The sequence below is a fragment of the Drosophila santomea genome, chromosome 3L (genome assembly GCF_016746245.2).
Source record: "Drosophila santomea strain STO CAGO 1482 chromosome 3L, Prin_Dsan_1.1, whole genome shotgun sequence".
NCBI lineage: Eukaryota > Metazoa > Arthropoda > Insecta > Diptera > Drosophilidae > Drosophila > Drosophila santomea.
The window spans coordinates 12447069-12472232 of NC_053018.2; the positions used below are offsets into that span (position 1 = coordinate 12447069).

The window sequence follows — 25164 nt, forward strand, 5'->3', positions numbered from 1 at the left end:
AACTTCAAAAACAACAACAAGGATAAAACGGTGAAACTATTGTACGCACTTATATATGCATGGGTTCGCGGGGCCGGGAATCCCATTTTATTTATTACATTAATGACGGCAACAAAAACTGCTGAGGAGGAGGCTTTAAATGGTGGGTCGAATGGACTACATGATACCCCTGGCGTAAACTTGCAGTCTTGGTTGAACTTTAAGAGAACGGAAATTCAAGACTTATAGTCATAAACTATTGAACATTTCGTATATGCAAATTCGAACTCCATCAAATGCAAATCATAAACTTTAACATTTTATGTTGAGCCAACTTTGTAGTTTTCCATTTCTGCGCCCACAACCACAAGCCACATGGCAAAACAAGAAGAAACCGAAATCAGAATACCAGATTTGATGTGTTCAATTCAATTCCCAGACTCTCGTACGAGACAAACGCAAATTGAATATACACTTTGTTCCCCCTACAATTGCGGAGGAGTATAAAACTATGCAGCACCGCCACTGACAGCCTCAACTTTCCCGATGACGGCAAAACTTTAACAGATTTGCATAAATTATACCCAAGCAAACAAAACGTAGCAAAACAAGATGGTGATGGTGGAGCACGAGCCACAGGCGGACCGACATCCAAGTCGGCACTCTGGAAAAAATTCCAGACCTTTTTCTTGAGTCAATAAGTCGCCGAGCCCAAATCCTCTGTTCAAATAAACAGCGTGCACATATCCTTTTTTAGGCAAATAAAAAGAAACGAAAAGTTATCAGCTTTCTAGCGACGAAATGGTTATTATTAAATTCATTAGGAACTCAATACACATGTCTTGACTTTAGTTCCTAGAACTTTAACTAGATTCAGACAGCATGTGTTATGTTTCTTAATTTATGTATCCTTATACTTGGTTGCGTATATGATTTATAATAGGGAGAACAACCGTATGTAGTTTTAGAAACAAACAGAAATTGTACAAAATTCTACATAAATCATAATACTTGGAGGACTATGCTACATGTATCCGAAGTATAACACTTTAGATTGATTTTTCTGAGTGCACAGACACCGCATCAGGCACGGAGGAGCTCTAGGAGGACTCTCCTCAATCCCGTCCATAGCATCGGCATCGGCATGGACTACGGCATTGCCCCCATAGTCATTCATTTAACTGTCAATGCCGTTGTTATGCTGTGGTTGTAGCCACGGTTTTGGTTGTGGCTGAGAATGCGGATGAGTATGCGGATGAGGATGCGGATGAGGATGCGGATGAGCAGGAGGATGAGCATGGCGGCGGCTGCCCGGCGAGAATTTATGAATTCATAGCGATCTTATGTGTAAGCACTACGTATAAATTTAATATATTTTTATGATTTTTTATGGCCACTCGTCGACGTAGACGGGAAATATAATTTATGTCTCAATGTGCGTGTTTTTTCGACGTATTTTTATTTTTTTTTTCACTCTGCTGATGCGATTTTCAGGGAGCTAAAGCGACGACGACAACTTATCGATAAACTTCGACACAAACAATATTGTTCCGCCCCCATGTAAGTTGTTGGAGTTGTTTTTGTGCAACTGAAAAGTGTTTTGTTTTTCCACACACATGACCCCGGTTCAAACATCCAAACACACACATCGACTCCAGCCCGTGATATACTTCATTTTATCTGGCAGACGCGAGTCGAGATTCGAGTGGCGAGTGGCGAGGAACCATCGAATCCATCGTCGTCAATATGTTTGTCTGCCAGTAGTCCGCTGACTGCGGTTGACATGAGAGCTTTTTGGAACGCCACTATGTCGTGTACCGCCTGTTTACGTACCTCCCCTCCACCATGCCCCATGCCCCATGCCCCACGATCCCCCCAATTGAGGGTTATTTAGTTCATTGGCCGCCAAGCTGACACTCCCCCGAGATTCTGGAGTGTACACAGTGAACAAAACAACTAAATTGCTTACAAAGTAAAAATCGTTTTAGAACTTTAGTAACTTTTTATAACCACATTCTATCGGAGGATTCTTTGTACTATGTAGTATAATGTACCTAAAATATATGTTATCTTTGGAGGATAAATATATTATTTATTGCAACACAAATACCCGAGTAACTTGCTAATTTGAATATTACACAGCCAATTGGCACTACATACATTTTTATTAATCCCCAGAGACTCCAGCATAAGCACAAAATGTGTGCTATTCATATAAACACTCTCAAAATAACCAAACTGATAAGATACCGATTATTTTGTGTTAATGGCCAAAATGTTATGGCCAAATTGATAAGATAAATCAACCTGATATTGCTGCGGGCTTTTCTCTGTGTGGAGCATCCTGAGCGTCGTCACATGTCGTAGGACGAACAACAAACTGTTTGCTGATGTTGTTGACGCTCTGTTATGGATTTATGGATTTATGACACTTTGGTCACTGAGGCTGTCAGTTTTCGTTAAAAGTTTTCACTTTGCCACTGGCTTACGTGCGGTTTGGTCTGCATGGCATCAGGTCATCTGGTCAGTGGATTCCGACATCTTCGCCTGAACTAATCATGCCCAGAAATCCTGGTGGAGATTAAGCTTGTTTGGGCCGCCAATACGCTACACTTGTCACATTCGACACGCCCGAGTCGTAAATACGAAGGGTTCTTTGTTTGCTTACCTTTATCCGCCTGCTCGGTGAACTGCAAATAGAGACAAGAGCAAAAACAAGTTCACATAATTAATGATCAGGACGTGACATCAACGCACAAAGCACAGACACCAGCACCAGCACACATCTGCCCGGCCATATCATTTATCATAGAAGTATATTCCTAAACCATACACATACATACATCTACATATGTGATGGGAATTTCAAGTGGATTTCCGCCAAAAAGCGGAAACGCCGCTCTTTGGTTCGCATTAATAATGCAACAGCTGAAGTCCACATGTCAATATTACCTAAAACCAATTATTCAGCCAGGATAAGGCTATTAAATTACGCAATCAGTGGACGGACGACGAGGCATTGGAGCGAAAAATGCAATTATATCAAAAATACATTTATGCACATCCTGCTGTCGCATGTGTAAGTGGGGCTTTGATTTCATAAATTTCACGCTACGATTTGCACTCTCATTAATGCACCATCCACGGGGCATGAAAATGGACCGAATAAAATGGAAAGCAGAAAAAATCAGCGAAAATTCAATGAACTCGAAATGTTATTGAATGCTGGCCGAGCACCGAGCACCCAACAACATACAACAGCCAAAGGACTTTGCGCCAGGACCGTCATCGCAGAATGGCGCAGACAGTCGGTCCATTGGATCTGTAACTCCGTATGCCACTATATCCGTATCTGTATTTGTATCTGTATCTGATGCATCTGCAACTGTATCGCTCTGTTTGTGACGTTATGATGGCGGTTATTCAGCCATGGCCAACGGCTGTCGTTGACGGCCCAGTAATACTCGTCATTCCCGGCATGAGCACTCGCCATTCACCATTCACCATTCACATTCACATGTTTACTACGAAAATATTTACATTGCTGGCATAAAAACTGCATAAATGTGATTATATTTTCATTGGCCTTTATGCCTTATGCCGTCTACCGCAGTTTCACTGCCCAGGTAATTCGATTGCAATTTCAATTAGCGTAAAATTCAGAGCAGTATTACCAACACGTTCACGTTCACGTAACTGCTAGATATTGCGCAGAGAAGTAGGGAACAATATGTCGTTCTTCTCTATCTTTGTACCGGAATTTATCCAATTTCCAAATTCGGAGAGCATTCAATTAATGCCAGAAGCAGCTATCGATCAACACTTGCAGGAAATTGTTTGTCAGCTTGCAGAATCGGATGTCAAGAGTGTTCGACTGAGTGAAGCTCTTGGCTAATATCCAATAATTAAGCACTTCCGCAGGGAAATTGGTTTTTAATTGAAATGCGAAGCAGTGTGAACTTGACACACCCCCTGATTTCTGAGCTCCTTAACTCCCGGGACTTGAATGCTGACACAATGGAGTCTCTCTAATTGCCATTTAATTGACTGGCGGAAACTTTTCCGAGACATTTGTTTATAAACCGCACACAGGACGAATTGAAGGAAGGAAGGAAGGAAGGAGGAATGCCACCAGACAAAGGAACAATACAACCACTTATAAAATCATTACAAATTGATGCTATCACCCTCCGGTATATAAACTATATATATAAACTGTATATATATATGGTTTGTATGGGGAGCAGAGGCAGCTTAGCAACGCTTACAGAACTCGCTCCATTTTGCGCTGCTGTCATCGGAATGCCATCTCCTACGCTCCAGTGAAAATCCGCCATAGTAAATGTTATCTCTGCAAACATTTGACAATCAAAAATGCTCAGGCCATTGTTTAAAGAAAAAATCGAGCAGCAGTCGCACAAACAATAGTCACACAGTGGTCGCACACAGATATATCAAAAGCAGATAAAATTCCATTGAGCTGAGAAATCGTAGAGCCATCTTTCGGTACAATTCAATTCTTTGCACTGAGAAAATATGTTCCCAGATGTGGTCATACTGAATCTACTTACGCTTTTTAAGTAATTGGAATTTAACTAGGTCGAGCTATTTACAAGTTTAAAATACTTGTGCGCCACTGTTCTTAATCGCCGTGATTATGAGCTTGTTTTGATAATTTCCCTAAGAACAAAGAGCACTTACAGTTTACAACTTACAGAGAATCTTTGTATAGAACTGGCGCTAAGCTAATTTAAAGGTAATTTCCCATTTATATCTCATTTATTTGAGACCCACTGTGCTCCTCCGTCTCCAAATGGCTGCTGTTCCTCTGACGACAATGGAATGGTAGGGACAACAAATGGCACAGCCGGGCGTCATCGACGACGACTCGATGCCATCATCCTGCCGTCCTGGCAGTCGAGGTTAAGTTGACAAGAGAATGAGATTGCATTTTGCTGCTGCTGCTTCTTCTGCTTCTGCTCTTGCTGCTGCCCGAGTTCAATTCATTTCCACTTGAGCAAATGCACGTCTTCTAGACGTCGCTACACTTTTTTTTTTCTTTTTCGTTTTTGCAATCCGTTTTTTCTTCTTTTGGCCATAGCCAAAGGATATGGCATAGAAAGGATATGCGGGGGAGATGCAGCTGCAGCTGCAAGTAGCTGCAAAATGTCGCCCCGGGGCGCACCTACTAGAATGTTGTCAATGTTTCGCCTTGAAAGAGCCGAGTTCAGTTGAACTCGTCTTGGGTTTTAACTCGACTCATCTGAGAATGCAGCTCAGTTCGGTTGTTTGTTTTAGATTTGGATGCGATGGAGAATAGATCCCTTTCCTCGGCACAGCTGCTGTTTTTCTGCTCCTGCTGCTCCTGCTGCTGTTTTTCTGCTCCTGCTGCTCGAGCTGCTGCATCATCAAATTTCAGCTACATGTCCTGCTGCCTCGAGTGGAGTGAAGAGCGCAGCAAAGGATGCTCGAGGGGACTTGCTGACACTGTTGACATTTTACAGTAATGAAAATGATTATTGTCAAGGGTCGTCAGAGCCACGAAGAGGTCTGCAAAGACTCCCTCCCTCCTCCGGCATATAAATGCGGTCAACATACCAGTATTGCATGGACTAGAAGCTCGCTTTTCCTTACTCATCGACCACTAACACCAAATCAAATTACCGGCAAACGTTTGGCGTCGTTTTGTAAACAAGTTAAGGAAAATTTGTGTAATTTTATAACAATTTAGGAAGAAAAACCAAACCAAGGGTTACACTCTGCTGTTCCACCAAAGAGCCTAATTTACAAATGGAAAATGTATTTTACCTAATCAGTCTGATATTGTTTGTTAATTTTTATAAAATGGATCTCCAAAAGAATTAAATATTTAATTGACTTAAAGATATCTATGATAGTAGATACAATACGATACAATACTATTTCTTGAAATAATTGTATTTACTATAACATAACAGAATTAAACATATAAATAGCGCTTAAATGGCAAACGATTTCAGTGGACTTGGTTGAAATCAATTCCCCGGCCAATTCCCTTCAGCTTTTGGCAGAAGCCAGCTCTCAACAGCTGGAAAGTGCTCTCACACTAATCAGAAAGTTATCCAGCCTGCCAGCCACCTGCGATGGTGGCTGTCAGCTTCCGTTTGGAAAACGCTCCATCTTCGTTGGGCATCTGATTCGCCGCCGACTTCAGCTGGCACATACGACGACTTCAGATGACATCCTGAATCCGGAATCCTGAATGCGGCTGGTGGCGATGGGAAAAGGACGAAGACGAGGACGAGAACGAGAACGACAGCAAGCGAGGGCGACGACTGTCATTGGCCGTGCCAAAATCGCAAAGACTAAAAATTTAGGTTAATTGATAATTGATAAGAGAGCGGCGTTGTGCCTGCGAGTGGGTAGTGGGTTTGTGTCATTTAACTCGACTTCAACTCTGGCCCATGAATATTTATAAGGGCTTTTGTGGGCACATGCCATTCACTCAAGTGGGGCAATGAAAATTAGCAAAGCACTGCAAATAGTTTGAAGAGCAGTCGCCGTACTGTTACGTTCTGTTCCCATGCTCTACTCCTTCAATCCAATATCGAAATGCAGGCGGGGCGGGTTAGGGTTTACGGTTTACAGTTTACGGTTTAGGGTTAACCCACAAACGAGGTCACAGCAGTTGACCCATAAACGCGTGCCCCTTCGGCCTTCTGCCTTCTGCATTCTGCTAGCTAATGAACACGCAAGGCAATGCGAAGAGGCAAAAGGCCGAGCGGCTCACAAATCATTTATAATGCATACGACAACGGACTGACACAATGCGTTGTAAATTAATTGACGTAACTATTTAAGCCAGACACACTCAGACAAGGACGCACAAGGACTTGCATTCAATCGCAATGAATCGCATCGAACTCGAGTCGAGCAATTCCGCAAATTGAATGCCATTATCCATCATCTCGCAAATGCCTCAAGTCAAAATACATTGCGGAAATGTCTGTGGCACCCGCACTCCTGCCTTTCTCAAGTCACACACAACAATGTGTGGTCTGGTGCACAGTCGATCAAATATCCTTGCTTAAAAGGACACCAGCTGAGGATATTTGTATTATAGCTTATACGTTTTGCAGCATTGAACGGCGTTAATCCTGCGAATTTGTATAAAAGAGGGATTTCCTTTGAGGGATTACAACAGCTACTAATGCCTATTTACTCAATATCAATATTGGCTTTTAATGGGGAGTTTTCTGTTAGCTATATGGATGCATTGTAAGCTTGAAAATATAGAAAGCTTATCTATGCCTTCCCACAAATGGAGAAAAAATGCAATTTAAATGAGTGGCAATTATAAAGTATCAGGAAGTATTAAATATCCTTACTAAAAACTACTACTTTGTATGGCTTAACTTTATTTTATTGTTTATTTCTAAAAAGAAAGTTTTTAGCGAAATTTTGAAAAATAAAGACTAAACTAATTCAAAGGTGAAATGTGGAAATGCATTGCTTTTGCCTCCACGTTTGATCTAACTGAAGCGAAAGGCATCTTCTGTCCAGGAGTTAACACGTAACACAAAAACTGCATTAGTCATCGAACAGTTGGATGCAGTGGCCCGAAGGGTCGATGGCATTCCATTCCCATTGACAAATTGCATCTCAGCACGGACAATTGAAAGGCTTAAATGTTTTACCCTGGCCACATATGTGCGGGTGTGTGTAGATTGTCAACAAAGTAAAGTTGGCTTTTAAAACAATCAAGTGACGACATGGAAAATTAGTTTACGCAACCAATGCCAAGAGCTGGAGAGGATCTATCTATCTATCTATCTATGCCGGCCAATAAAGAAAAAGCCGTGAAGAAGAAGCTGTGCTAAGTCAACTCGATGCAAGTCAATCAGGCGGAAGTCGGGGCAAAAGTGGTAAAATGCCAGTAAAACTTTACCAGCTCACGTGTGCGCCGGCGAGGATGGGTTGCTCGGATGATGGTGATGGAAATGGGTAGTGCTTGGAAGACCTGCGAGTCCTGGGAGTCCTGGGTGCAAGGACAGTGCCAAGAAAGTGGCAACTTTTGACGGGCCAGCTGCTTCAATTGTTGGCACTCAAGTCGCTACCGTCGTTGTTGCTGTTGTTTTTCTTGTTTCCCCATTGAAGTGGATTTGCTTTCTTTATATTTTTAGCTTCTCGATTTTCCTTTCTGCCATCTTTTTTCACCCATTTGTGCTGAGCGGGAAAATTGTTTTTCCTTAGCTGTTGCTGGGGTAAACTGGTAAAGAAGCCGCCTTCATCACGCACTTGCAACTCCGGGCACAAGTCACTTAATTGAGTGCAAAGCTGGCGATGCAGTGCGCGGATTTAACTTTGGACAACTTGAATTGATTCAAAACTTTCTTTGTTCGCTTAGCGCAAAATAGGGGGAGGGATTTATATACATATATATACATTTTTGTATTCAGGCAAACGGAATTGAAGGATGGGGCTGCTATTGACAGACTTTTCGTACTGGGCAAGTTGATTAATGTCCGGACCACTGCGCAAATTATGAATGGAAATGAAAACAGCAGAAGCAGCATCAGCAGCAGCAGCGGCAGCAGAAAATGCAGAAAGAGAGCTTACATATTTTTTAATGGCCGGCTAATTAGCGAAATGCCTGCACATTTAGTGGCCCAGGATAAATCCTTTCAGCGTTTCAGGATCCAGTTTACGGCCCGGCCAAGTTAAACGATATTTCAAAGCGACAATCGCACGGCAAGCTGGCGATTTATGGTTATTTGGCCAACTCAAACACACACACTCTGCACTCGTGTGTATGGGTATGCGTGTGTGTGGGTATCGTGACAGCTCAAAAAATTTATCGATGTACAAATTAAACTGCAAGTGGAGCAAAGGGATGCCGATGGCGAGTGCAAGTTCAGAAAATAAACCCAAGCAAATACAAGGGAAAAAAAATAAAATACAAACAAGAAGCAGTGGTCCAGCAGTACGTGCAGTGTTTAATTTTGTTCTATAAAATTCTACAGTTGCAAATATACAACTATACCGAACTTGAAACTTGCAATTTGGAATTGGAATTGGAAATGAAAGTGGTGATGGTGGTGGTAATAGTAGTAGTAGTGGAGTTTGGGACCTCAAATGAACAACTGGCCAGCATTTTGCGGCCACTTTCTAGTGAGTCTGGGTATATATTTGTCAGATGCCGAGCAAATTGGTTTGGAAGGGTGGGATTTCCACAGCTCCAGTCGGAAAATCCAACTATTGAAACTGGAATTACTCGTCGATGGCTAATCAAATGGCTTAGCTGTGGATAGCCAATACTCTCAATACCCACTTCTCGGCAGGCGAAGGGAAGCAAGGACGAAGGACGACTGGCATTGAGTGGATTAGGGCCAAGTGTGCTGGCCGAGCACTTGGCTCATTAACAGCTTCTGGCACGCACAAACCTTTTGGCTCCTCAACCAGGTCGAAGTGAATGGCCCGGCCCGGGTCCATAAATAAGACGTCAATAAATAAAAATGGGAATGGCAGTCGACCCGAATTCGACAGGTCAAATTAGAAGCTTCCCGGGGGATGTATCTCGTGTTACGCTGGGCATTAAATTCAATGGCTTTTCTTGTTGCGGAAGATACGGTTTTAATTGAATGTTTAAAGAGGTATTTAATGTTGGTAAATGTTATTCGTTGATATAAATTTAAAGGGCTTTAAAGCATATAAGACGCTTTTCGAGAATATAAAATAAACTTAAGCAAGATCATTTAACATTCTTCAATAGCTTACAAGTTTGAGAACATTGTTTAAGCTAGCTGAAAAGCACAAGATAAGTTACACCACCCAACAGTTAATAAACCTACGTACATTTTTTCTATCTTCCTGTAATTAAATGTATCCCCCAAACATTCTTTGGCTCAATTAATACCCAGAGATTAGAGGATAGCACATCGTGAACACATTCCTGGCATCATCGACGTAGGAAATCCCGAATGGGGCTGTGTAGCCACATTCTCGAAAACATCTACGTCCTACGAAACATGGAATTGCCCACACAAAATGAAATAACGAAATATTTGCGAACAGGCAACAGAAGGCAGGACCCTCAACTACGTAGGCTTATTTTGCTCAAGGTAAATAGAATTCTTGAAACAGAGCAGCGCATAATGCTCTTGTGTAATTGTGGCCTTTCTGGGCTGCAGGACCCAAACAAATACCAACACAACACCAAAACCAAAAACAAAAACATGAACAGGAAGAATAACATTGGCCTGCAGCAAAACATAAATGTCCTTGTTGCGGTCGGCGGTCAGAATCGGAAACTTTTTGCGCACGTTTGCCCCGGAAGTTGTGATGGGGGTAAAAAGGACGAGAGGGCGAGGCGGGGTGCCGAATTGAAAAGGGGCGGGGCCACAATGAGGCGGCCAGGTCATTGCAGGCAGGCTTGGCTGTAAATCACAGTGGACACTGCAGCGCCCAGAAAATTGGCGAGGGTCCGTAAGGTGGCCAACCGAAAGGAATCTCGAAAACCTGCAGCGTCTATTTTCTGGCCCAAGGTTAAAGTTATAAATTATTATCGCCATGGCTGCTTGACTTCTTAGGGGTTAGATAAATAATAATTTTAATTTAATAGCTACCTTTAAAAATTATGAATTCCGGTTTTATACAAACTTGGATCATTAAAATAAGATTACAAGTCTATAAATATTATTCTTATTTACTTTATATGCTTCACTTCTATTTTAATAGTAATAACAGCATAAAAACCATTAAATTTATTTAATAAAGGGAACATTGATTCGAGCGATTTTCTTATGACAGTTTCAGTATTTATTGAATTGATTTTGATGTTCTCACCATATTAATTCATTAAATTCAACAGACTGTTAGAAGGCTTTTAAATTCCCATTGAAATTACCTGAAAAAAAGAAAGAGTACATTAATTAAATTTTAATGGCATTTTAATTGTTCTTAAAATAATGAATATTTTCACTAGAGTTACAAAAGTTGTTAGTGAGCAGTAGCTATTTTAAACATTCCGGTGCCAATCTAAAATTTCCCAGTATTCAATTAAGTAAATTTCATGTTCTCACAATTAGTGAGTACATAAAAATGTGCTAAATTTATATTGTTTTCATTAAATAGAATCAGAACTTTAATTATTTCGAACGGAGTTACCACGGTCTGATTAAGTTTTTTAATATTATATATATTTTTGCTCGGATTATTCTACAATGTTCAAAGAATTTCCCAGGTTTAGTGGCGCAAATTTCGAAACTCGATAAACAATTTTAATGCAAATTCCTATATTTTTCGGCAAAAGCCCCCCGAGGAGTGAGTAAGTTGCGTATGGGGCACAAAGTTGCGCTAATAAAAATCTGGCTAACACGTAAAAGTCATTGACACGACACAGCAACTGTTCAAACATTGTCGCGGCTTATCTGCGTTTACAGCGCCTTGGGCTAACTCCGGAGAATTCGCAGCCGAAGGATTCTAGAATGCAGGAGTTCTAGGCTGGCGGTATACAGTTTGCGAAAGTATCTGAAATTTGCATGTTAACTCGATGTGCGTGGGTTTTGGCGGTAATGCCTTCCGCTGCAGCCTCCTGCTTTTCCGGGAAAGGCAAACCGAAAGCAGGTTGGTTGCTTGGCGAAAAGTTTTTGGGAAATTGAGCAATAAACTTTGCGCACACCCCTCTCACCTCTCACCCCTCACATGTGAGTTAAGCAAGCGTGACTGTTTGCCATTTTGGGTGGGTGTGGATTTGGGTGGATTTCGGAATGATGTGGTGGCCACTCATCGCCAGATGCGTCCCTACTTCTGCCGGAGGAGTAATGAAAGAAATATGCAAATACTGCGGTTTAATTAACTCGTCTTTGTCCCCTTGAATGGGCCTCATTCACTTTGCTCAAACGATTTTAATTGCCGGCCCACCTGGCGTATGAGTGATGGTGATGATGATGCTGATGATGATAGTGATGATGTTGAAGGTGGCGAATGCCAAAGTCAATTATAAGAATACCGGTAATAAACTGTGCAAATTGCGCATACGCCGCGTGTGCCATCCAGACAATTGGACGAAACGCATAAATAATTCCGCGCTGCAAAATACGTAAGTCGTTAGCAGTAAACAACAACAGGACTCTTGTGAATTTCAAGAGGCACTTTGGAAAATTCTCAACCTAATTTCCGACAGGAAAAACAGCCTTGAATTCTAACAATTAGCGTGGCCAGCTAGGAAAAGTAATTTCCCACATTTAATACCAAACCCCAACCATCTGCCTCGCTCTTCTTACACAAAAAAAAAAAAAAAAAGAAAGAAAAAAAGCGCAATGCAAGACAGGAGCGACAGATGATGATGAAAATTGCTTCGCAGTTGAAAGTGTAACCACAAATGGCAAATGCCACAGACGCCTGGCTACGTGAGCGTATTTCGAGAGGGAAATTAAATTGAAATGAGACGCGTTGCCGCGTGCGGAAAATGGAATGGGAGGGCGAGAGCTACAAGTTGTTAAGACTATGGCTGCAAACAGCACAACAAGAGCAACAAACAACACTGGGAAAAGCGGAAAATGCCGAGGCAACCGAAAGGAATTAAAAACGGAGCCACCGAGCGGCGACGTCAGGCGGAAATTAAGTTTACGGCGTCGCCTTTCCTTTGCATTTTCACGACCCAACTGATGTGCAAGGCCGCCGAGGAAAAATATGCTAAATAAACGCGAGTGCATGCAGAAAATTATGTGAAAACAGCAACCGTATCCCCGAGCCACATCCGCAGTGAGTCAAACTTTAAATTCCCCGGTTGCATTTTCACTTGGATCTCGAAATTGAAAGTAATAAGATTTCTTTTTATGAGGGCTTGTTTATCAAGGTTATAAACGCGCTTTACGGCCTCTAAAACTATGATTTACGTATAAAGAACGTTATTGTTAGTTGTAAATTAATAAGTAATTCCTGTGTCAGACCTCGGCAATTTTAAAATAATTTACATATTTTTATATATATATTTTTACGCACAAAATAAAGGAATATATTTTTAAACTGATTTTAAAATTTGATTTTATTAAATGTCGTTTCAATTAAATAACCATTTTTATCCAATTAAATAAACAATTTTGCACGAGAATAATCAATGCAAAATAACACAAAATCACGTGTTTATCTAGGTATTTTTTGGTGACATATTTTTCAATTTGTTAGCTTGCAACCACAGTTGAATATATTTTCCCTTGCATAAATTTGCAGACAGTCAGTTAAAGCGACTGCATTAATGCGAAATGAAGTTGTGCACTTTGTCAGTCCGTCAGTTGGATATATATATGTATATTTCCCCTTGACACGCCCCTTTTTTCTGCATTTCCATCTCCAGGGGGAGGGCGAGTGTTTAAGGCAACATGTGAAGTGAAATGAAACGAAACGAAACAAGTGCATTATTTGCATTAAATTATGCATACGGCGAAGGTAAACGCAGGTAAAAAGCAGATCGCGTGAACAACTGCGGGCACACAGACCTCAGAGTCGAGATCTCGAGGGGCTCTCGAGTTGATGCGCAGAATTTGTGCAATTTAAATTGAAACTCGAGCGACGGAGTCACTTATTCATGGCGACAGGTGGATAAATCAGTAAAAGAGCAAAAGAAGCGGGTCGAGCGTACTGATAACGGAAATTAGATAAAAATACGTTTGAGGAAAGCGAGATTTAAATAACAAATAAGGCTATATTTTCCGCTTTTGCTCTGCAGCAGAGCGCAGCGACTGAGTTTTCACACGAAACAGAATAAATATTTCAAAGGCACTCGCATTTTACTCAGCTCGAAAATATTTTAAAAATGTATAACCAAGCTAAGTAGCAGAGTGTTGGCCAGCAAAAAGTGGCTGTTATTAAAATAGGCTGAAAGAGGAGATGATAAATTCTTAGTACCTGTTTAACAATGTAAATAAAATGTTAAAAGCAAGGCTTACAATTCTACATTTATGAATTTCATTTAATAGGCTTAGTTTTGGCATTTCCCTGCTACGTAATTTAATTAAAGAATATTCGCAAAGATGGCTGCTTTTGTTTTGTATTTCGATTTCTTTACCCCATTTATGGATTAATCGCCCCTAAAGCTGAACGTTATGATACCACAACCCGAGTACATAAAGCATGAAAATGTGCAATTTGTCATGCTCTGGACTGCCTTATCCTTTGCTTTTTGTGTCCAGCTGCATGACAATCAAATTAGTTTGGTTGCACATCCAAACCGCTTCCTTCGGGGATCCCCCGCATATGTTTACAAATCCCAGGGAGTCAAACAGCGAGCATTCAGCAGACGAAGGAAAATGGGTGGCATCTGTTCCTTAAGCTGTTGCTCTTGTGGGTGGCCACGGACACCAGAGAAGGACCACCAGAATGGCCACTGGCTCCTTGGAGACTCGGCCAAGTTATAGCCAAAAGAAAAGCTGGAACTGGAGCTAAAGAAATCGCTTGCCTTTTCCAAACGACCACAACAATGGCTGCTGACATGCAGCACATGCCATAAAATGCAATGGCCAGCCATGGCAACAAATGTCCTGCCCTTTCCTTTCCATTCCAGTCCATTCCATTCTATCCCATTCCCTTGACTAGACCCCGCTTCCTCTGGGTTTCCACCATCCTGCACTGATATCATCCCCCTGCTTTGCATAGTCAACTGATTTTGATGGCATTTTCGCACAGCTTAAAACAATTTGCCATAATGCTTTTACTGAGCAGCGTGATGTCGTGATGTCATCGCCAGGGGCATAAGATTGTGATGGCTAAAGCTGCCGGCTGAAAGTGCTATGGTTCGTTGCTTTTTGGCCAGGAAACAAACAATAACTCAAAATGTGAGCATAGTTTGTAAGTGGCTGGAGATCAAATCATATATTAGTTTTTTTATTATATTAAAATTTACATTATTTTGTTTGATTATTATAATAATGATATTTATTTGTATTTATATTTTCTTATTTAAATATTATTTCTTATTTAAATAATATTTCCTTTTTAAATATTATATATTTTTCAAATATCATTTCCTTTTTAAATAATATAGTATTTCTTGGACCCAAGCTAATACGAGTTATTTTAAAACTTATACCATTACAGAGATGCATTTAAATCGGATAAAACATTGATTTGCAATCGACAGAAGGGCAGGGGATTTCAGCGACAGGGAGATCTTAAAATTGGTTGCAGTTAGGCGGCCAGAGAGAAACCAAACCCATAAGAACGTCCAGGCCCACATCCGCTGTGATTACACTTAACTCCACGAAAATTGAAACGGCTAGAGGGAATAAAACGGTAACGTCGTGGACGCGCAATAAATGCTCGTAAAATAAAGTGAAATGGCTTTCTCTTGCCTTCTTGACGGCCACTGAAAATGCATTTCCGATAGCCATGTGTGCCTGTGTGTGTGTCTGACTTTAGGGGGGCGTACCCTCTCTCTGTGTTCGTGAGTATCTGTGTGAGGGCGTGACTCCGGCTGCAACAACATGCAACGTTAAAAGCCATGACCGTCGTCGTGCTGCACGCAATCATCAGGAGTTCACGCCAAATCTGCAGCTACTTTTGTTTAAGAGCTAAAAGGTTCCGCCACAATTCCCCGCCAGATTTTCCAGGCAAAGGAGGCGGATTGCACACGCATCGAACATGGCTGATATAATAATAATAGTTAGGTGCCCTCTGCTGCCTGCTGCCTTCTGCCGGTTTGTTAGTTTGGCTGTTTGCCGACTTTTGCAACTTTTGCGAGCCGGGAACAGGAACTTTGCCGTGTGGAAAATTCAATGGGGAATCGGGCGTTGCCTCGTTGCCACGATGCCACGATTTCACGTTTCCACGTTGCAAAAGTTATAAGCAGGTCAGTGCCGGCCAAATCAGTGGCAGCTACCGAAGTGGAGATGATTTCGAAATGTGCTGAAAACTACTTAAGTCCGGGGCTTAAAAACTATGGCATGGACTGCAAAAAAAGCAAAAGAAAGGCTTTCGGATGGGCGGGTCAACTGGAGGAAACGGGTCAGGAAACATCTACCAGCAGTTCGAACTCGACACACAATAACATAGATAGTTTATGGATTCCCAGCTAAATAAAGTTTTGATAAAGAGCTTTGTAGCACAGAAGCTATCGTGTTCTTGTACAGTAAAAGTGCCAACAACACTTATTTATTACCAAGCACAAAATCAAACTGAACGTACAGTTAATAAACTTAAGTTAATATATACTCGTACTAAATTAATGAAAACTATGGTATATGAACATAATTATATGCAAAGTAATTTTTAATTTAAAATCTTACTTAATCAATGTTGTCAAAGTATTTTAAGAAAAATCGCATTTATTTGTTAAATACAAAAATATTACAATACTGTGCTTAGTTAAGCAATTAAATTTTTAGTACATTAACAGCAAAAATTCTTTACTACTTTTCTACGGCATTTAAGTATGTTCTATATTTAAACATTAAAAATGCTATAAGAACATGCTAACACGTAATTAATCAAAACATCACCAGGGCGTTGAGTATTTTTTACGATCTGAAAAGGAAGTCTAAAACTAAACTAGGCTACTTTTAAACTTCTCCGCAGATAAAAGTGATGACAGTGAATAATAAAATGAGAACACGAGGACCAATGCCAGTAGTCGCCAGGCAAATGTCTGCGCCTCACGAATCACTAAAAATTTTAACAAAAGTTAAACTTCCGCTTCCTGGCTCCGCTGGCAACGGAAGTGAGTAAAGCTTTTCAACATTAAAAAGATGTAAAGGCCCCGCGACAGCGCCAAAAAGCTGAGAAAAAAGTCAGTGGAAAGTGTGAGGAAGGTGGGGAAAAGTGGCAATGTGGCAGCGGAAAATTGTGCAAAAATACTTATAGCTTATAGCTATGATGATGGCGGGCCATTCGTGGGGGAGCATGTAGATAAGCTGCGTAGATTTTACCCAGGAACAGGAATCCCCCCGTCCTCCAGCCAAATATGCCACGAATATTCAAAACATGCGCTTAAAAGTATGTATTTTCGAGCTTATGGCATCAGCACAAAAAAAAAAACGACAAAAAAATAATGTGGAAATACCTCAAAAAAAAAAAAAACAGAAATGGAAAACCTGACGAGAAAGCCTCCGACAAAAATGTGCAGCATGCTTAGCGGGGCAGGCGAGTCACGTGCTGACCTCCTCGTAAGGATAAACTTTTTTGCACAAAACCAACCAGGTGGCATGTGGCACACCAGGATGTTTGCATATCATTTGTGGGCCGGGCAGGATGTTCCTGGTAGCTTCACCGCAGTTAAGGCAAGCAAATTACAGTTGATGGACCAAAAGAGAAGCAAATCAGTCAATTGGAGTTTCATTCACTTTCGAGCGTATATAAAAATACTATCGTAGTTTGAAAAAGCGATTATGTTTATGAAAATGGTAATAGAAATATTTATTGCAATCAATCGGGCAATTGGACAAACATTTAAGTGGTTAAGTTGTTCAAGTTTATTAAGTTTAGAATCAGTAATTATTCAATGATAAATATTTGCGGGAATAAGCACTGCGTTAAGCAATAAGCACTCCGCGTTAAGTTTAAAGGTGTTAATAAAATTCAAATATAAAAACTGCAAATATTTAACAATTCATTTTGTTCTCTGTAGTGTGCGAAGTCCTCAAAACAAACCTCCGGAAAATAGTGAAAACAGAAAGCTGCTTCCTGCCAAAGCAGAAGAAAAGCAGCCTAGAGCGAGTGCAGCAAAAGCAAATCGCCCAGAAAGATTCAATCAAACAAACAAGCCCAAAGGCATAGTTTCGTTGGATGGGTGAATGGTAGTGGGTGGGTGGGGATAAGGCGGTGGGGGAAGGTCAACTGCTCCGCCCACCGTCCGCACTCTCCTCTTCATCAAGCCAATGGCAGGCGTAGAAGTATAGAAAAGTAAGTGAAAGATGGCAAAGTACTGCTAACAAAAGCTGCAAACGTGACAAAATTAGTGAACAATGGCCCGCAGTCTGCGGATGAGATGAAGAAGGAACTGTCGACGGAAAAAAGATTGGTGGTCGTTGGTGTGGGAGGTGGTAGGTGTGAGGTGGGATCCATAGAGGTTGGGGTTCCGGGGGGCAGTACCTTATGAACTCTCAGTAACGACGGCAGGATGTGATCCTCAGGCACAGGCACACAACGACTAAATGTGGTCAACGATGGCGAACAAAAGGAAATGAGAAGAGGTAACTAGGATGATAGAGTGGCGACTATGCGATACCTTCTCTTAGCGATTAATTAGGAAAAATTTAGTAATTTTTATTAAAAACAATTAGAAACGTAAGTTAGCATTCTAATAAATATTAAACAATACAACAAGTAAAGAAATCAAAGGCACATTCTTTCTCCAGATTAAATCAATTTAATATGTAAATATGTAATATATCAAATTGGCAGCACTTCTGAAAAGAAATATAGAAATATTTGGCAAACTCATTCACAACACTTTACATTTTTTTTATATTTTTTTTTTGTCAGGAAAAAAGGATTGTAAGGTAAAAAGTGAATCGTCATACCCCTAATTCCATAGCAATATGCGGTATAAAAGCATAAAGACGCATCAGGCAAACAAAAGCGGACTAGCGAAAATGCACACATAATGGCCAGAACGCACACAATGCCACAATGAGTGTGCGTGGATATGAATGTGCGTTTTCCGAAAGCCAGAAAAGTTCGCGATGGGCAGGGGGAAAATGATGGCCGGCGGAAAAGTGTGTAAGAGATTGACGAACGCCTGTGTCGACTGTCAACTGGCCATGGACAATTTGCGCCCTGGCAAATTGAAATCGAAACGAAACGAATCGAAGCGAATGAATCGCAGCTAAACGAAGCCAGCCAGCTAAATGTTTGACTTTCGATGACTCAATCGGAGGGCGCAAATATTTGCCTTGAAGCCCGAAGGCGAAACTTAAAGGTGGCGGCGTTGAAATAAAATGAAGGGAATGAATACCAGGCCAACGATGACGACTGCAGGCCAAATGCATTCCAGCTGCTCTCGACTGGAATGAAAATGTTTGTCAGGCCAAGTTCTCAAACGAAAAAAAAAAGGAGGAAGGAGAGAAAAAAGACAGATATAAAGTGAAAAGTAGGAAGTTGGAATGGTTGGCATAGCGCAAAAGTTGCTCAGCTAGTGGCACCTTCCTCTCGCTGTGACAACGGAAAATCACAACACTAGAAAAATAGTTGAGCCAACTTTCAAGTAACATCAGAGTTCAGGTGATGTTCCGGCCTCAGCCATCTACCTTTCTACCTTTCCACTTTCCCTTCATTCCTTGCCCCCGAATTTTTGCCCTGACTGTGACACAAGTATGTCAGGACATTATAGGAGACCATAGCAAAATAACGCTCGATACAGCGTGGAAAATATTTCAGGCACGCACACAGCTCCGGCAAAATATGCATTAGAAAATGTCATAACATAAATTTAATAAACCATGGCAGCGACAGCCAATCTTTGGTTTTTCCGATGCACAGGCAGAAAAATGGTTATCAATGTTACTCACTAAATGTTTGAAAAATAAGCAATCACCCCTCCAAAAGTAATAAAATATTACGTATTATAACATGTTTAAGATAACCAACTAAAATATCACAAAAATAAAATGTAATCATTTTCAACTAATTTTTATTACCTTTTCTGTGCTTATAACTATAGGAATACGCAATTGTTTAAACTTTGAGTCTAAGATCGATTCCTTTACAGCACAAACAAATCAAAAATCGATTAGGACACTCTCTGTCATTTTTTGTCGGTGTGTGCTGTGTTCTTCTACATCTTCGGCATGCTGCATGCCGACTCCACTAAGCCGGCGAAATATTGCGTATACGCAGAATGGGCTCTGTGCTGACTTAGCAGCACAGCTCGGTTCGAAACGTATGCTTTATGATGTGCATGCACGTCGGGTACTGGTGAACCGAAACACACAGCTTTATGGAATACATGGCTTTTATAGATTTCAACCAGCACATTTGTCTTGCTTATCAGGGAGCCTGGCAACCCGACTTCGCACTGAGAATCCATTTTCCCGCCCATGTGTCGACGTAATCGCTCATGTCGTTTGGCACATGAATGATTGGATTCTAGGAGAGGAGTTGGCCAATTTCGTTGGCTCAATGTGGGAGAGCTCAGAGCTCAGCTTGTCGGGCAATTGCTGCATAATTTGCACAAAACATACGTTCCATTTATGACAGCTAATAGATATTTAATCATATGCCAGAACGTGAGTGCTCTGTGCGTCAAGTGAGTGGTCCGAGATTAGATTAGATTTATCGCATACCACCAGCGGCAGGAAGCACAAGGATGCAATATCCTGGGACATTAACATAGACCTCATGATAAGCCGTGAAATATTCACTACTTTCCCCTTAGATTTATCGAAGTACTTTTAATTTATTAATACCTGTCAGTATTTGTTGACCATTTGCATAATCCGGCGGTACATAGTGGCATTTTATTATCGGAGGTCAATTAAAAAGCGCATAATTTATGCATGAACACTTTTTGTGTAATTTTAAACAAATTAGTGTAAATTAATTGAAAACTAATTATACACTTTTGAATTATTTTTCAAATTACTAAAAACTTATGTAGGTAGCAACGTAACGTAACCCAAATTAACCCGATAAAACATGTTTAAAATATATTTTGTATATTTTCGAAGTAACGTCTGTTAGAATCTTTAAAGCAATCAATCAAAATTTACTCGGTGCCAGCAAATTGATTAACATTTTCCGAGTGTTGAATACTGCAAATAGGTCTTGGAATTGGCATCCCAAGTCGACGGGGGGTTACTGACTAACTGCCACATAAAAGCCGCTTATCGCAGCTCTGCTTTGTGCCTGGTCATGGCATTTTGTCAACTTAATTCTGGCACTGATTAGTTACCGATGACTGAGGCAGCTTTCCTCCACATCTACGTCACAGTGTGTAATTATTCCTCAGTTTTCTTTTAACTTTGTGGGTGCGGCAAGGTAAACAAGATAAACGATCAAAGAATGTAAAAGGCAGACAAAGGCCGTAGGTAAAATAGGCGAGCTTTAGGCGAAAATGAAAAGCAAAAAGAAAAACTCTTAGAAATTGCACTAAATTATTTCAATTAAGAAACTCTCGGCGCACAAAATCAACTTTCTCTGTTGAAAAGAAGAAGAAAAATACGAGGGTGAGCACAAAATGAAATCTAATCAGCAAATTGTTGAAATAACAGCGAAAAAACACAGAGCCGAGCACAAAGAGTGGTGGCATTTTGGGGCCAGCGGAGCGGAGGGCATCTCATTGAATTCGCGATATGGTTTACGGTCCCTCGGCGAATACGGCGTACATATATCGTGGTGGGTGTGGGTGCGATTATAAGCACTGCCGATAAGCATGCTGTTTATACACTCGCTATATCGCTGTATCGTAGTATCGCAATATCAAAATATCAGACCATCTGACCGGGTGAATGGGGCACGTTCGTACCTGGGGCACCATGGACACCATGGCCATCATGGCCATTGGTTGACAGACGACGATGGCCCGGTGTCGAGAGCGGAAAACGAGTTAATCAATTGCCATTTGTCGAGGACTCCAAATAAATGCACATATCATTGAGCGACAGGAGTCACTTTAGCCAGGAGACAGCTGGTAACAAAATGTTTGCTCAACAATGCTCTCGAATTTAAACTACAGACAAAACTGCAAGCATTGAACAAAAAAAAAAATTTCAAGAAAGTGCTATATATTTATAATTGTACTTGAACTGTTCAGAATCAACTTTTGGATCCGGTTTTTTCAAATATATACATACAGCCGTGGACGTATATATATATATATGTATCCGCAGGGAATTTGATAAGCATTTCTCCCAAAAAAAAACTACTAAGAAAGCAAAATCACGTGTTGGGTTTTTAAGGCATTTAAAAAAATAAATTCCTCATATAAATAATTATAAATACTATTCATAATAAGAAGGAAAAATTTACAATTTATTTAAAATGGAATTCTCTTAAATAAATGGAAATTCGACTAAACGAAGCTCCACTGTAGAACATGTAATGCACACATGGCGTATGCAGAAATATGCTAAAGGGAACTCCACATTGCGTATACGCGGTGTTGGGCTGGCAACCGAGCGCAAATGGAAAGACAGTCAGTCAGGCAAACCGATAGATAGAACTATGAATGGAAAGATAGAGGCAGGTGGCAGGAGGCAGGAGGCAGGACAGACAAATACCCGTGCTAGAAATCAATCTCAGATAGACGGATGGATGGAGCAGCAATCGACATGTGAATTTTTGTGCAAATTGAAACACGCTTCTGATACGTGCAGGCAAATAAAATAGTTCACGGCGGGCCAGGGGAAATTCAGGGAAGAAATGCAGAGGGAACACAGGGGGATTGAGCAAACAAACAAAAGGAACTCAAACAAATGTGTTACTGGAAAGCACGCAATATCATATGCAACGAGGGGCGAGAGGTGAGAAAGCAAAGGTGGCATTCCCGCAACTGGCCAAGTGACCCTCGAAACTTGCAACTGAAAAGGTCGACAAACAAAGGTGTGGTGCAATCACCGTTCGACGCTGTAAACATTTCAATTATTCTCGTCTGTTTATACTTAACTGATATTTAACTCTGCTGCTATCTTAATTAAATTGATAAACACAATCTGCCTGCCTTCGGAAATCTTTGCTATCAACCACTGCAAACGTCTGTTAAAGTCGTTTTCTTATCTTTCATCGTAAAATTTCTTTTGACTTTACTCCGCTATACACTTCATTGAGTTCAAAATGATTATAAATATCGTGTTTTTCTCAATAAACTCTTTAACATTGAACGTGTATATTTTCCTTTGCAGTACTAAATGATTTTCCTGGAAACCTCAAACTTGAATTATTCGATTTTACTAATGAGCGCGAATGACGTCTGTCCGAGCTCTCTTATCAAGCGGAAACCTTTACTAAAAAGCACCTACAAGTTGTATATAATTTATAATCGCCATGGAGCGACGTGTTGAATTAAAAATTAATCGCTATTCGTGCCGGATGAGTTTCTATACCAATTTGCCTGGCAAAGGAGAACAAATAGAACTGCATGCCTAGTATTTTCTATTTTTTATTTCAAACCGCCTGTGTGCGTTGCATTTTTGCCAAGAGTTGAGGGTTTCCCGCAGCTAGTGATTCATTCATTTCATTGGTCGGTCATTCAGGTACCCTCCAACCATCAATCCCTCCACCAATCCATCCAACCATCCACCTGTCCATCAGTTGGGCATTTTGGGAGGCTGTCGCAACGCTCGGACCGCATTGCCATTGCCATGCATCAGGATGGCAGCGAAGCGTTTGGGCCAAGTGTGGGGGCCTCGTAAAAAACCAGAAGCATCCTACGAATTTTGTTTTCATCTCCATCATTTTTTTTTTTGTGAGAGAGGGGTTGAAGTGAGTAAGGTTGCGGGGAGCTGAAGAGCAGAGTTCGGGCCGAATAACAAGCAATTTATTTGGCCACGCTGCAAATTGTTACCCAACTCGCATTCGATCACCATCATCATCGTCATCATCGCCATCATCGCTGGGTCCTGACCCACTGCTCCTTCTGCTCCTCTGTTGCTGCCCCTCAGCTCCTCCTGGTTGAACAGTTCCGGTCGTGGTCGTCGTCATCATCAAAAATCGTTGATTGCAACAAAACAAATTGCATTTTAAGGAGATTACTTGTCCGACCGGACCGTCTGCTCTAGATGAATAGTCGAGTACTCCTCTCCTGCCGTCGAGTGGGTTTCGGTCCATGGTCCCTGTCCATTTCAACCGATGCCATCCGATTCCCCCAATCAGCCCCAGCAGTTCGCTTAGGTATTCGGTCATGTGTGCGACGGAGTGGCCGATTTTTTAATAAATCATGGCGCATTAGTATTGGCAGCACAAAAAATGCACTTCTACCAGTTTTTTCTAGAAGCGGGATTTCCGTAAATTGGCTTGCATCAATCGAGTAGCTGGTAGTTTGGATAGCTCTCATATTGTGAGGTCTGATATTGATTACGAATGATGGTCACAGATGAATGAGTAAAAACTTATATTGACCATTTTCTATCCAAGATGCCATGAAACGGTTTGAATATGTATTTCAGCATTCACATCCATCATTGAAACTTAAAAACGAAATTGCGACAAATGAATCAATAGCCAACTTTGTCAAAACAATTTCGAGGAATCAGAAACCAATCCATCATTTAATCTTATAGCAAAATTTCAATACAAAAGTTTAAGGACTGCTCTTTTAATAAATATACAAACCAAAAACAAGTGGGTGAGGCTTTTGTCGACCATCTTAAACAATTACCCTAAAAGCAGGCTATCTGAGACCCTAACCTTGCACATTTACAATTAATGTGCGTTGGAAATAAGTGTCCCCTTGGTGTAGTAAAACCGTTTGAATTCGGTATTATGATCTGTGCTCAAGCTGTTTACAAAACGCCCGTTGGAGAGCCGCTAATAAAAGCAAATCCACGCCCAGCTAAACGCATTCGCTTCGGGAAAAAAGGCAGCCAATAAAAAGCCAGCAATGGTAAAAAATGCATGATTCAAGCCATAAAAAAAACCCAAAACGACCGGGACAGCCGTCGTCCTCGGGAAAAAGGACAACCCGGCGTACATTTCCATGAGTCACCAGCTTGTTTTTTGGCGTCCTGGCCGTTTTATCCACGCACACGCGAAGGTAACGCTAGAAAGCCAACAGAAAATCAAGAAAAAAAAAAGGAAAAAGAAAAAACACAAATACAAATAAAATCAGCTTAGAATGGGATACGAATTCGGAAAAATGGGCGATTTTTCTAGTGGGTTGCAGCGCATAAATTGGCTAAATAAATGCAAATGCCTGCGTGAATGTGGCCTAGTCGCGGACAACGCGGCGCATTAGTAATGTAATTTGATTTGATTTTTATGTTCTGGTGCTTGCGGGCAGCCGGCATTGAAATGGGCTCCATTCCGGCCATTCCGATTCCATTTCGGGGAAAACTGGATTTTTATGTCCTACTAATGGGCATAAACACACACCGACATACGGACACACGGACACACTGACATACGGACAGGCGGAATTATCGCAGCTGCCACGCTAATTGTGAACAAGTGATTAAGTTTAATTGCAGGAGAGATAAAAGTATAGCACTTGCTGGCCATGTATGCATTTAGCCATATCTGTTTAAATACAATATATGGAAAGCCGCAGCCCATCAATCA

The 25164-nt window shown here is 41.1% G+C and overlaps 1 protein-coding gene across 4 annotated transcripts in view; it reads right to left on the reverse strand.

Moving 5' to 3' along the window:
- LOC120449143 (palmitoyltransferase app) overlaps positions 1–25164 on the reverse strand; it is a 68773-nt gene that overhangs the window by 39654 nt on the left and 3955 nt on the right. For 3 of the 4 annotated variants that reach the window (XM_039631475.2, XM_039631477.2, XM_039631470.1), the window contains exon 3: positions 2648–2669. The exons of the other annotated variant lie outside the window; for it this stretch is intronic. The gene's annotated coding sequence lies outside the window, so the exon portion shown is untranslated. The remainder of the gene's footprint in view (positions 1–2647; positions 2670–25164) is intronic. 4 annotated transcript variants of the gene reach the window in all.